Source organism: Orbicella franksi, chromosome 10 (assembly GCF_964199315.1).
Source record: "Orbicella franksi chromosome 10, jaOrbFran1.1, whole genome shotgun sequence".
NCBI classification, from domain to species: Eukaryota; Metazoa; Cnidaria; class Anthozoa; order Scleractinia; family Merulinidae; genus Orbicella; species Orbicella franksi.
Window position 1 is genome coordinate 20,213,512 of NC_138154.1, and position 12,941 is coordinate 20,226,452.

At 38.5% G+C, this 12,941-nt stretch overlaps 1 protein-coding gene and 1 long non-coding RNA gene across 2 annotated transcripts in view; one reads left to right on the plus strand and one right to left on the minus strand.

The window, feature by feature from the left end:
* Nucleotides 1-902: 902 nt before the first annotated feature.
* Nucleotides 903-5,551, minus strand: LOC145500833 (uncharacterized). The gene is made up of 2 exons (XR_014051149.1): nt 5,161-5,551; nt 903-4,668 (listed from the first exon to the last, which is right to left on the minus strand). It is a non-coding gene; the product is annotated as an uncharacterized LOC145500833 (long non-coding RNA).
* Nucleotides 5,552-6,488: 937 nt separating this feature from the next.
* Nucleotides 6,489-12,941, plus strand: part of LOC145500761 (NLR family CARD domain-containing protein 4-like) — an 87,713-nt gene continuing 81,260 nt past the window's right edge. Inside the window, exon 1 of the mRNA XM_081480290.1 lies at nt 6,489-8,093. The gene's annotated coding sequence lies outside the window, so the exon portion shown is untranslated. The remainder of the gene's footprint in view (nt 8,094-12,941) is intronic.

Consider the following 12,941-nt stretch of genomic DNA (forward strand, 5'->3'; position numbering starts at 1 on the left):
GGAAGAATTCTGGCGAGACTGCTCCTATCACAGTAGGCTAAAACAAGCAACCAACAGTAGGCTGCAGTTCGTATTTAGAGCGCGCGAGTGCGCATTTTCGTATTAGGTCGCCATCTTGGATTTGTTATCTGTGGAGGGTTGGGGTGAGGGAAATTTTCCGAGGGAGAAGTGAGGTGGAAGTGCCCCACCCCTACCCCACCCCTCTTTCTCAGCCCTCTACCGGTCAAGCATACAATTACAATCTAAGATGGCGGCATCGAAAACCTGATTCATCGAGAGTTCCGTTAAAAAAATCGCCTGCACTGCAGGCTAGACCAACAACGAATTGTCGAATTAGTGTTTATCAATAGAATTCCATAAGACCAAATGATGGCACATCAGTTTTTAAAAGAAAAAAATCAATTAACGCAGTCGGTGAAACAAGTGCCGTATTCAACAAATCTTCGTTGAAGCACTCGTGAAGGTGCCGATTCTAATTACCCGACCAAAAACTAGTGTGATCACTTGAGAACACTCCGAAAGTTATCACATCATCAATTCGAGCGATCAGCTGCTTAGCAAATTCCAGAAATAAACTGCAGCCTCAAGTCCGTTTAGTCTTGTAGACCGAAATTTGCCGTATAGCAAGGAGAATTTGAATTTGTTTTCTCCACTGAAAAAAAAAAATTAATTAATATGTTTTTTCAGGCTTCCCCGACTGATTTAACGTTGTACTTTTTGCAATTAGTAATAAGAGTTTGTAATGAACTTGACAGCACGTGAATTGTATCACTGATCACTCTACATGCAAGTGAAACCAATAACGGGGTCAATAGTTAAGCAATAGAGCACTTTTTCCGTGTTTACATAGCACCATCTAAACACGACAGGGTTAGGAGAACTCGAGACAGTTATGCAAATCCGAGAAGCAATCTAGACTTTGCATAACTTTCGAGAATACTCGCAATCTCCCAAGTGCTTAATTGAGGGTATAAACATGGGGAAAGCACTCTAATGCTTTTATAAAATATTCCTCAAAAGTACGCGCGAATCTAAAACGTCACAACCGTGTTTACATACTGTCATTAAATACACTTACTGACCAATGAGAGCGCGCGTATCCCAGGTATTTTTTTTTAATGTATCCCCCCTCCCCCATGCATCTACCCCTAATTAAAAGCGTCCTCTTTTGCTAATCTTGATTGCTAGTAACAGCTCCTTCGATGCCCGCGATCACAGGTTTTTGGTGCTTTCTTCACAGGGTCGACTAGGACGGATTTATGACGCCGTATTGACCGTTGCTAAGGGTATTGAAAAAATACTTGATAGCAATAGATCGATCACACAGCCTCCTGTTGCTAATGGACTTTGTCGATCCAATCGGAACGTAGTGAATCCATGAAAAGATGGAGAAATGTTAATGAATGAAATGAAGAAAGTGAGTTAAGTTCTCTCTTGGTCACAATTTGAAACCAATTAATGAATAAAAATTTATTTAAGTCCCACGTTCATTAATTAAGAGCCAGCAGCCTGGGCCTGAGAAATAGTCATATGACGCAGTAGCCTCGATGTCGATATATCGATTAAAGAAGTTCGTTTCTCGTACCGAAAGCTTACTAACGTGTAAGTGGCAGACTGTCTTCTAAATAACTGTTTTGGTGGTCAAAGGACATCATTTAAGTCCGGCGATCGGTAACTTGACATGCAGCATTCGAAGAACTGAATGTTTGCGGCAGTTGGCGATTCCAAGGGTGCTCTTAAGCGCCAACAGATCGAAGCTTGGTTTGCGACTGTGTCAGGCCAAAACAGATCAAGTCTAAAAGCAGGTCACTTCATGGGCACAAAAAAGGTATTTTGGGGAGTTACATGGCAAGCAGTAGGCACCGTGCCTACGAAAGTGTAAATGTTTTGACCTGCTTTTAGACTGTTGTGTTGACTTGGCGGGAACGTACATTCCGTGTCGCAACGGTCTACTTACCCATAAGGCATTGCAAGATGTGTTTGACAACAATGGCTGCTGTACATGACATGCCATTAGGGACAGCGCGTCTCCCAACCCCAAAATGCATCGGGAACGAAAGAATATCGAGATCGAAATGTATTGTGGGCCAAAATATAATCAGATAGTGGGAGCCTGGTCTCTAACACTTGAAACGCCTGGTTGATTTCAGCTTTAAAACGCAGTTAGCGACCACCAGCCCACGTTTTGTCGAAATATTTCCGAAAGGAAACACAAATTATCCCTCGAACGTCTCAGTCAGAGAAATTTTTGCTCATCAGATCGGTTGTGCACCACGGTATTTATTATCTTGCAATTCATTGACCTATTTGTTACTAGTAAACGAACCTTAGCTTGTGTTGTGTATGTAGAAATTATATGTAGTTTCTTTAATTTGATTAACAATAATCATAACGGCTTGTCGTGTATTTAATGCAGTAATACAGAATTTCATACCGTAATCCCATTATAATTCCACACACATACCAACATTGAAAGCCTGAAAATATATAATATAATATATAATAATATTTATCTGTTTTTTTTGTTTCTGCATGTAATGTTTGTTTCAGATTTGTTGCTTAAAAGCAGTAAAAACTCTAGAACAATATGAAATAACTATATGACAATATTGAAATGACAGTAGATGTCAGACATGTACTCAGAGTCCAATTTTCCTTAGAATGTTACTCGAGCCATGTATGGCAAAAAAATATTAAATTAATAGTAAACTTGTTGCAAAATCAATATAGTTCGCACTGTGCCGTTCAGTACTTACATGTACATGTACATACATATATCTGTGGTGGGGATCAAGTTGATAAAAATCCTACGGAAATGAGCTGATTGATCAAATATTTATGCAAAGCACGATGCCCAGTATTGTGATAGCTCACTGAAATTAAATGTGTGAAACGCAAGACTAGTTTCACCTCATGCCAATAATGATTTCACATGTTTATCCCTGTTCTATTTTACAGAACATCAAAAACATGGTCTAATATTATTATTAATACAAGCTGCTGGAATAGTCTTGAATGACTGCTCTGTCCTTTTTTTGCTAATAACAAAATGATTTCAGTTGAAAGAGACTTGGCATGTTCCATATGGGTCGTCCAGAAACAGTTAGAATCAGCTTTTAAAATTTCACTAGTCTGACCTGTAATGATTTCATATATTTTCTAGTGTGAAAATGTTTCCTGCACTAAATGCTCTAAATAATGACATCATCTTCTCTACTTAGCACAGCATCAAACAAACAATTTTGCCAAGGGACCTGCAGATCCAGGTTTTCATTATCCCTGGTGATCTTTTTCATTTTGATCAAAGTAAATTATGATGATGTTCTTCACAATGAGGAAGCTAAAGACCTGTGGATAACATAAGCCAATATCATAAGCCAATATGGCAGTAGCCTGCTAGAAGGCTAGTGTCAGGTTGCACAGTTATCTCTAGCTGTTCAAATCGTCATGAAAACATGTACAGCCTGCTACTGATCATATCACAAGGGCCATTTTAGAGATGAAAACTTAGGTCAAAAGGTTTCTAAAAGCACTCTTCTATCTTTGTACTACACTAACCACATGTCCTGCATTTTTCATGGGGCAGTGCATTTGGTTCATGTTAGAAGGAGTATTCCTTTCCAACATTGTTGTCTTTCTGTTGTTAAAGGATTTTGTGTTTGCAAACATGTGTTGTAAATATCAGAATAGTACTGGAAATGGGTCATGAAATAGGGTTTTACACATAATGCTCAAATTTGTTGTCATTATGCAAATGCTTGATGATCAAAAAATCTCACTATATATTATGCTCAAAAGACATCGGCCAGTTTTTGTCACTGTTATTCCCGCGTAATGCTAGATTCTTTTGCCTCGCTATTATGCTCAAAATAATGCCAGCACAATGTGTAAAACCATATAATGACCACTAATGGGGGTGAGGGAAAGATGGAGTGGTCATCAGTGGAAGTTGTGGCACTTCCACAATAAACAAACTAAAAATTTGTTTCACACTGACAAGAATATGGCTTCGTCTCTGCTCATGGGCGACACAAAATATAACCAGTATTGGGTCAGGTGTTGCAAGAAGATCGATTCTTTGATCACTGGACCCGTTAACCATCAGAAAAGAGGGCTGTGCAAGGCTACCACAGCTGCGTTCACCAGAGTAATAACACCACATGTATCAGTGCAACTTTGCAGGGAATAGTTACGGCATCGCCAGTCACATTCATGACCCTGCCAATTAGTCGCACTGGGAGAGTGGGCAAGCACCAAATGACTCTTTTTGTGAGTTCCAACTTGTGGAATGTACCGTGCAAAATCATTGACGACATCAATGGAGGTTGCCAAGCCAGCATCTTACAGTATATGATCTTCATGAAAGGTCGCAGCTCAACATCTACCAGTACCCAATGATTACCACCATTTTGAGAGTTGCCAATGAAAGTTTTGCCATTCCTTTGTCCCACATTCAGAGTGAAAACCAGCCTTTTTAATGGTCCAGGGTTAAGTAACTTAGCTTTCCTCATCATCTCATTGTAGATATTAACAACGACATTGGGCATAGTAGCATGGTATCGTTTTGCATGTCATTAAGCTGTTTTAAAACCCATGTGACGTGATCAGTATAGACCCAGCCTTGCATTCGCGATGCAGCAAGACAGGCAAGCTCATCTGCAGTCAATCCTGTTAATTAGTAACAACATGATATACTTTTCATCAGGCTTTATTAAATATTTTCTAAGGGAGTGGGGTAATAGACCTAAAAAAGTGGAGTTGGAGTAGGCTGCTAGTGGACAAAGATGTATATAAGATTATAAAGTTCTAAGCGTCACTGGTTTCTAATTCAACAAAACTGTGATACTGTATTGGAGATGGCATCCCCCAAACCCCCCCCCCCCCAACCCCCTTTCCACCCTTCGACACCATGTCTAAAACCCTAATCGCATTTTTTCAGCTACAAAATAAGCATATCCCATTTTCTATTTTACATCATTTTACTTTTTCGGGCCCGTGTACGCATTTTCGTTTTGTTTATCTTCAAAATTACATAAACTTTATTGCATATTTTAGCCGGTTCCAGTATTAGTTCAGGATATACCTGGAAAAATAAGCCTACACATCACGACATCACTCCACATGAAGTCATTTCTTAATTTTTCTTTTAAAAAAACTTACCATAACTTGGTAGCATATCGTCAGTAGGATTGTCCCAGATCATGGCTTTGAATTTGTCGATCGATTTCTCGCCGAGTTTTGGGCTGGCGAAAAGCTTTCGAAAACCACCTCATCTCAGTATTGTAAGCACTGGGTTTGCCCTGTCGACGGCTCAACTTTGCAAGGATCATTCTATACATAAATATTGAACAATGCTTGGAGCAATTCAAGTGAAAAATTTTAGTCAGGATTTACCTTACCCGCTAAAAATGATAAAATTAACCAGGCCTACTAATGTTAGAGACCAGGTTCCCGCTGTCTTGTTATATTTTGGTCCATAATACATTTCGACCTCGATATTCTTTCGTTTCCAAAGCATTTTGGGGTTGGGAGACGCGCTGTCCCTAATGGCATGTCTGTACATGTTGTATCTAGCTGACGATAAAGGCTGTTGTTAGCCATGAACCAGAACAATTAAAGTCAAGACTATAGCATATTTGAGGAAAGGCATAAGGCCTCCAATTGCGCTGGCTAAAAGATTTCGTCAGGATAGAGATTATCAACGAAAACAAAGCAAAATAGTTTCTAGACGAACTCGCTGGCGAGGTAGATTTGGACGCAGCGAAATCCTTAACTTCGAGATTCCGTAGGATTTTCAGAGTTGAAAATAGCCGAAGAAGGGTTTTCTGCCGATGACGAAGGCATGGAAAAGACGACAAAAACCGAACAAATTTTGCGCCAAGGTAGACGAGTTGATAATCACAATTAACGCCACTGGACTATGGTAATTCTAGGACTTCAGAATGTGGACTGGACTTGGAAATCCAGATCATCACTTGTACTGCCTTATTTGGTTAACCTTTTCGATCTTTAAATGCGAGTTTCTAAGGTTCATTGGGCCTAACCAGTGACCACAAATAGGTTCAAGAGTTCAATTTCTTGTTCTCAATCATCTATCTGGCAGATAATTTTCCACAAATGTAGAGGAACTCTCACGATTAGTGGTTGAGGCCCCTCCAAGACCCCCAGCAGAGAACGTAAATGTTTTCAAAAGCCCATTTTATCAAGAAAAGAACTACTGCGCTAGATAATTTGGAAAGAATAACTTATATTTCAACGCATCAGGCGCATACAAGTGATTTCTAGGGTCATATGACACCTTTTGTGGTCATGACGTCACAAAACACATTTTTGTGAATAAGCTAGTTTGCAACAGAGCTTTAACGCCAATTTGATGTTGACATGTTGCTTGGGCGACACTGTTGTTGATAACACGACACAAATTTCCCTAATCCATTTTAAATACATTTTAAGACTACATTAATATTGTCACGTAACCTATTTCCTCTCATTGGACGGATTTTATGCAAAATGTGCAGAATTCAAAACACGTTGCAAAAAGATTGTCCAATCACAAATTTGAAAATTTATAGCTTTACTTATTATCACTTGTTTTTTTCGCTCAAACTAGGCGAAAACTTTTTAGTTAATAACTACTCACGTGACCTACCAATAGAGCAAAAACTTTATTGATGTTCCTCAGCAATGTGAAAGAATTAAGGCTACAACTTTTTAGGTTAAGTGATAAAATATTCATCACTTTATTAGTGAAATGAACATTTATCGCCATGTTCTGGCACTCAGCGTATTTTGCCCGTTTTTCTTGCTAATGTGTTCATAAAAAAATTGTACTGAATTCTTCTCTAAGTGAAGAAACAAGCATTTGGCTACCTTAAGTGACGTGACTAACTTCTAGCGCCTTTTTCGTACCTAAAACAAACATTTTTGCTAGCTGATTAGTGAAATAAACCCTCAGTCCAACCTTTTCCTATTAAACGAACTTATAGTTCCTTCCCTCAACTGATGCATTAGCTCTAACCCTAACCCTAACCCTAACCCTAACCCTAACCCTAACTCCAACCCTAACCCTAACCCTAACCCCAACCCCAACCCTAACCCTAACCCTAACCCTAACCCTAACTAGACCTAGCCCTAACTCCACCCCGAACCCTAACCATAAACCTTAGGGTTAGGCATAGGTCTAACCCTAATGCAAAGCTTAGTGTTAGGCTTAGCTAATAATAACCCTAGCTTTACCCTCGCCTTCAAGAAAAGATATCTTGAGAAGGATTTATTCAATTGAGCTAAAATTTTCAGGATTTGTTGTTCTGAGTACGTTCTGTGGGATAAGCATAGCAGTTTTCCATCTAGTGCACTCTGTCGAGGTTATGTATTGAAACGTATGCTAGATTTTCTGTGTCAGATTTAACTGGTCATCATTTTACATGTTTTTAACTTTTCAAAAATCTCTATGCTTATCCCAGCAAGCTATTTGTCTTCTTTTGTAAAATGTAAAAATTATTCCTTTTGATCAGTTCTTGTGGGATTTATCCTTTCTCAAGTAAGCCCTGGCATTCCCCAGCAGGTGGCAGATTTAATCAACCGGTGTCAGGTTACAATACAGTTATAGGGTACACAAATATTTTTTTCATAATCTTTGGTCTTTGAGCTTTTTAAAAATGTATACTTTGCCATGGTTTGGAATTAACTCTTAGCCACGAGAAAATGTTTGAAACATGGTGTGTTTTAGGTTAAGTCCCACCTTACTACCTTAAACTTTCAAGTACTCGCGTGACACTAAATTCAAATAGGTCTGTTACAAATAGGTCTGTAAGTCACGCAATATCAGGCAACTGGAAACGAGTCGGCTTCACAGTTTGCATTTTTGCGCAGTCGTTTACATCGTGCTGTGAAGTTCTTCTGCGTTTACTGGCGTTCTAGGCGATAAACGAACCAGCTGAGAGTTCAGAAGAATGATCAGTGCGTTATCGAGGATGTAAGTTGCCGTATTCACGGGTGGTTGGTTAAAACTTAGGCTGTGATTCTAAGCTGAGTTGAAGTTCCTGCCTCTCGCTCTATCTCTTCGATTCCGCATCACTGGATATTCAGAAGAGGTAAGCTTCGGTAAGCTTCGGTAAGCTTATGTTTTGATGATCGAAGCTCTGAAGTTCATTTTAAAGTCAGATCCTTTCTTTATCTCCAAACCAACAAACCTTTAGGTTTAGTCGTACTGTAAACTACAACTTAGCAGTTTAATTAAAGTTTCGGAAACAAGATCAACTACAGTCAGACAACAAACACTTTCACTTTCGACTTGAGCTTATCAGTTATCTGCATAGAATTACGTATAAATTAAATGTTTACCATTTGGATTGTGGTGGAATTTGAATTCGGTGTAATATCTGTGTATTACGTTCTCTCAAATTTTTTATGGGAGTAAGAATGGGAGTAAAAATGGGAGTAAAAATGCGGGTTAGTGATTTTGATGGGTACGAAACTGGGCATATTATGAGATTGCCTGGGGGCAAAGAAAGCTCATGTGACGGAATGTAGCACAAAAACCCTTGCGATGATCAATCATATCTTCATACAAAAACCTTTTGTTGTCATGCATCTGAGCGTTGAGAAACTGGGGGTGCATTCGTTTGGGGTGATCTGGATCAAGACCAGTGATGCAAGATCACTCACTGACACACGATCATGGTGCATCAAAGAAGCTGATGAATCCATGATCTGAGTGATCTTGGATCACTGATCTGATCCAGATCAGTTGGTCATGTGATGTGCTTTCCAAGAACACACTGGCAGAGTCATTGGTACATTGTAAATGCTTAATGTTATCAGAAATGTAAAGAATGTTACTTTGCAAATAACCTTACAAGCAATTTTTAAAGACGCTTTGCCCTCCAGTCAGTCACTGGGTTGAGAATTTGTGTATTTTGCTGTGTGATTACTGTTTTGTTGGAATCTAGCAAAACTAGTTATTTTAGTGCAGTTTAAACACTTGTGTTGTTCTGTTGTTAACGATAGCCTCCAGGCAGCTCTGTTTACAGCAGACAAATAGCTTGTTTCCATCGTGTTTATGAGTTACAATAATCTGTGACAAACTTGAAACTTAAAGACATAACATTTACACCTACATGTATGACCAGTTTGAAGTTTTTGCATGGAGAAAAGCAGTTCAATTTATAAATCGCTTTACACATCAAAGAACATTGATGCCGATAAATTGTCGTAATCTCCTTTCTTTAATCCAGATAAGATCACATTCCTTTCATGGAACGACAAATTAGCATGTGAAAATGCCATATCCAAAGAATGTTTGGAGACACTGAAAGGAATTCACAAATGATAAAACATCTTGTTCTGAGGGCCTTACTACCGAGTTTTACAATTCTTCTGACCGGAGCTGCATACTGAAATGACGGCGAGTTTTAATAATTATGCATTTTGTTCAGGAACCCTGTCTGATTCAGTCACAAACGAGGAATAATATAAAACCCTGATCAAACCGCACATGTGAAAGGCTGCTGTATTGAATGTCAGACTCATTCGAGATAAATTATCCTGTTTTATGTAAAATGCATGAATATCCCTGGAATTGCGTTCTTTATTGATTTTCGGAACGCTTTTGACTCAGTAGAATTGGAGTACTTAAAAGGTGCCCTAAAGGCTTTTAATTTTAACTTGGACCAAACCTTTTAAATATGTATTATGCAACAAAGTGTCTACATGTAGTTGTGTAATAAACAATGGCCATGCATCTACTTGCTTTCGCCATTAATGCGGTGTTAGACAAGGTTGTCCTCTGTTCAGCCAGGTGTTTATAATTGGCATTGACCTTTTTTCAAGAACTCTTTAAAAAGATCACTGAATTAATTAGGAATTAATGTTGAAACAGAAGAAATAAAACTTGTGCAATATACCGACAACACCACATTTTTGTAAGGAACAAAGAGTCAGTGGAGCATTACTCTTAAAGTGCCACTATGATCAAATTCTTGATACCCATTTTTTTTACATTTTCATACACGATAGATCTTTCCTAGATATCTTGGCAACTTTCAATCTATTATGAACTTTAGAACTCATGTTTTTTGGACCTTTATTTCCGAGAATTTGCGAATTGCTGTAATACTTGTTATTATAATTTCAACATGTATGGTACATGTATTTTTGAGAAAATGACGTCATTTTCTCCAATTCTCAACCAAGATTTGGAACAAGGAAAATTAATGGCGGTCGTTAATTCTCTGAAATGGAGGTCTAAAAATGTGACTGCTATAATGCTCGTAACAGATGAAAATTTGGCAAGATATCTACATGTACGTGTAGGAATGACCTATTGTGTACGAAAATGTAAAAAAAAAAAAATTGCAAAAAATAGTGGCACTTTAAGACTACCAGTACTAAACAAGTTCAGGTCGATATTTGAGCTAGAAATTAACAACTTTAAGACAGAAGCCATGTGGCTTGGACACTGGAGAGACAGAATGCACACCCCTTTTTATTTGAAATGGCCAAAAGAACCCATCTGCACTCTTGGCATATGTTTCTCATATAACACTGAACATGCAGACAAACTAAATTTTGAGGAAAAGAATAACAACCTAGAAAAAAATCTCAATGGCTAGAAATGGAGAAAACTGACTCTACTGTACTAGCCTAGGAAGGATAAACATTGTTGAAACTTTAGGTTTGTCTAAGCTTATTTACAATGCATCTGTACTTTCTATCCCAAAGCATTTTGTGAAAGAAATTAACTACCCTGCAAATGCAGAGTGACTTATTTCTGGCTGTCACTTGGTTCCTCCGAAAATAACATCTCCAAACCGGACAGAGAGATTGATTTCAGTGACATTAAAACTTTTGTTTTGTTGTTGACCAGTAAAATTCCAACAGAATATGACACTCAAATACACGCATGATGCTGCACCAGCAGGAACCAGCAACTGGCAATGCCTTTTTTGCACTGAGTACTGGTGAAACACTGAAGAAGATCTCAACCTCTGGGGTTTGTTTGCTATAATTATGTAAAGAAAAAGTTTCCAGTGAAGAGAAGAAAAACGTGTTTGGAAAAAGTACTGTGTATTCTGCATGCAATGGAAGTCGATCTGTCTGTTTGCGATGGGATCAATCTTGTTGCCAGCATTTGCAGGCTCCAAATGTTTTAATCATCTGCTTCGCTATAAGAGAGCTGGTTTTAGACAGACTAGCAAAAATCGAGAATGGAATCAAACGAGTTTTCACAAATGATGGCTTGTCAAAACTTTGGAAGCAAGGACAAAGGCCAGAGGCAAATGTAAACTATTATTGATCACAACAGTGTTAGTGAAATGGGGTTACATGTACATGAAACAGCCCTCATGCAGAACTCCTATAGCTCATGACATTTGCATGTTGGCCGTTCCCTTTTGATTTTAGGTCTCTTGACCTTCTTGACCTTCTTTGCCACCTTATGCTGTGTTATTACGAGGAATTTTAAGTAGAAAAGCGCTATTTGACCCTGCTATTCATACATGTGGGGCTGCATGGTTTCTGCTGTTATCTGCATGTCGCTTTGCTGAATTTGACAGCTGTAATTTCCATGAGCTTGTACTTCATGTAGGCTCATTTCTATTGCAAGATACACAGCATTTAAATAAGTTTGAAAATTAATCCATGGACATGTTCTTTAGTTATGTTTTGTATACTGTGATGTTGGGCCCTGTTGTTTAACTGGAACAGTTGCAAATGAAATTTCTTGCATCAGCATGATCGAGCTTTTACTTCTCGAGCTCAGTGTTTTGGTTAATACCTCCTTTGTTCATTCTGGCACCACACGATTCAAGTGTTGCTGTTTATGCGCAAGTCTGTTGCTTCTTGAGGCTATCAAACCCAAAAACTTCGCAAACATCTTGAACGCATCTTCCACCATTTTTTCTCCAGGCATTTGCACAAGCTCCATGCATTGTTTTTGTGTGTTACTTCGGTGGATGTTACAAGGTGAAATGTGATTGGCTAATAAGACCCTTATTTTAGATGGCTCCAAAGAATCCTTTCTAGAATCTTTGAAGATAATAGACTATTTCGGTGATATATCCGGCCTCAGACTTAACAGCAAAAAGACAGAAGCTTTGTGGATCTGTGCAAGTGCGGATTGGGATTTTAAACTTTGTCCTGAAAAAGACTTCAAATGGCGAAAAAAAAAAAAAAAAGTCAGAGCGTTAGGGGTATGGTTGTCAACAGACCTGATGTAACTATATCTTTGAATTACAAAGATAAAACAGAAAAAATTAAATCGATTCTGGGATGCTGGAAGCTTCGCAGACTTAGCCTTTTAGGTAAAATTACTGTTTTAAAAAGCCTCATAGCTTCACAACTGGTACATATTTTTTCTCCTCTGCAAACAAATCGTACAGCAATAAAGGAGATAAATGTAATGGTTTACAATTTCTTATGGAATGACAAAGGCAAGAAAATAAAAAGAAAGGTAATGATTAATGATTGCTCAGAATGGGCACTTAAAATGATTGATATAACTTCCTTTAATAGATCTCTCAAAGCCACATGGATAAAGAAGTACAGTACCGCTCAAAAGTAAGTTACCACCGTCTCGCGAGACGCGTCTCGTTTCTCGCGAGACTCGTCTCGAGAGAAACGAGATGAGTCTCGATAGAAACGAGACGAGTCTCGTCTCTCGCGAGTGCACTGGAAGTACCAATGCTACGCATTCGTCGGTATTCGAAACCTGTTTTGTTAATAAGACGTCTGTATCGTATCGTATCGATTAGCGTGGTAGACACGATTTTCATTCTCATCAGCAATGCGTGTGCACCATGTGTTTATTATAAATTCTCAAGCGTCCAGTATTGTTTCATATACATTGGCCAAACCTTTTTTTATTCCAGCCAGACTTGCTTAACGTTTAGTTTTTGTAAATACATGCACGATAAAAGTTGAAGGTATGTGAATTGTCGGCA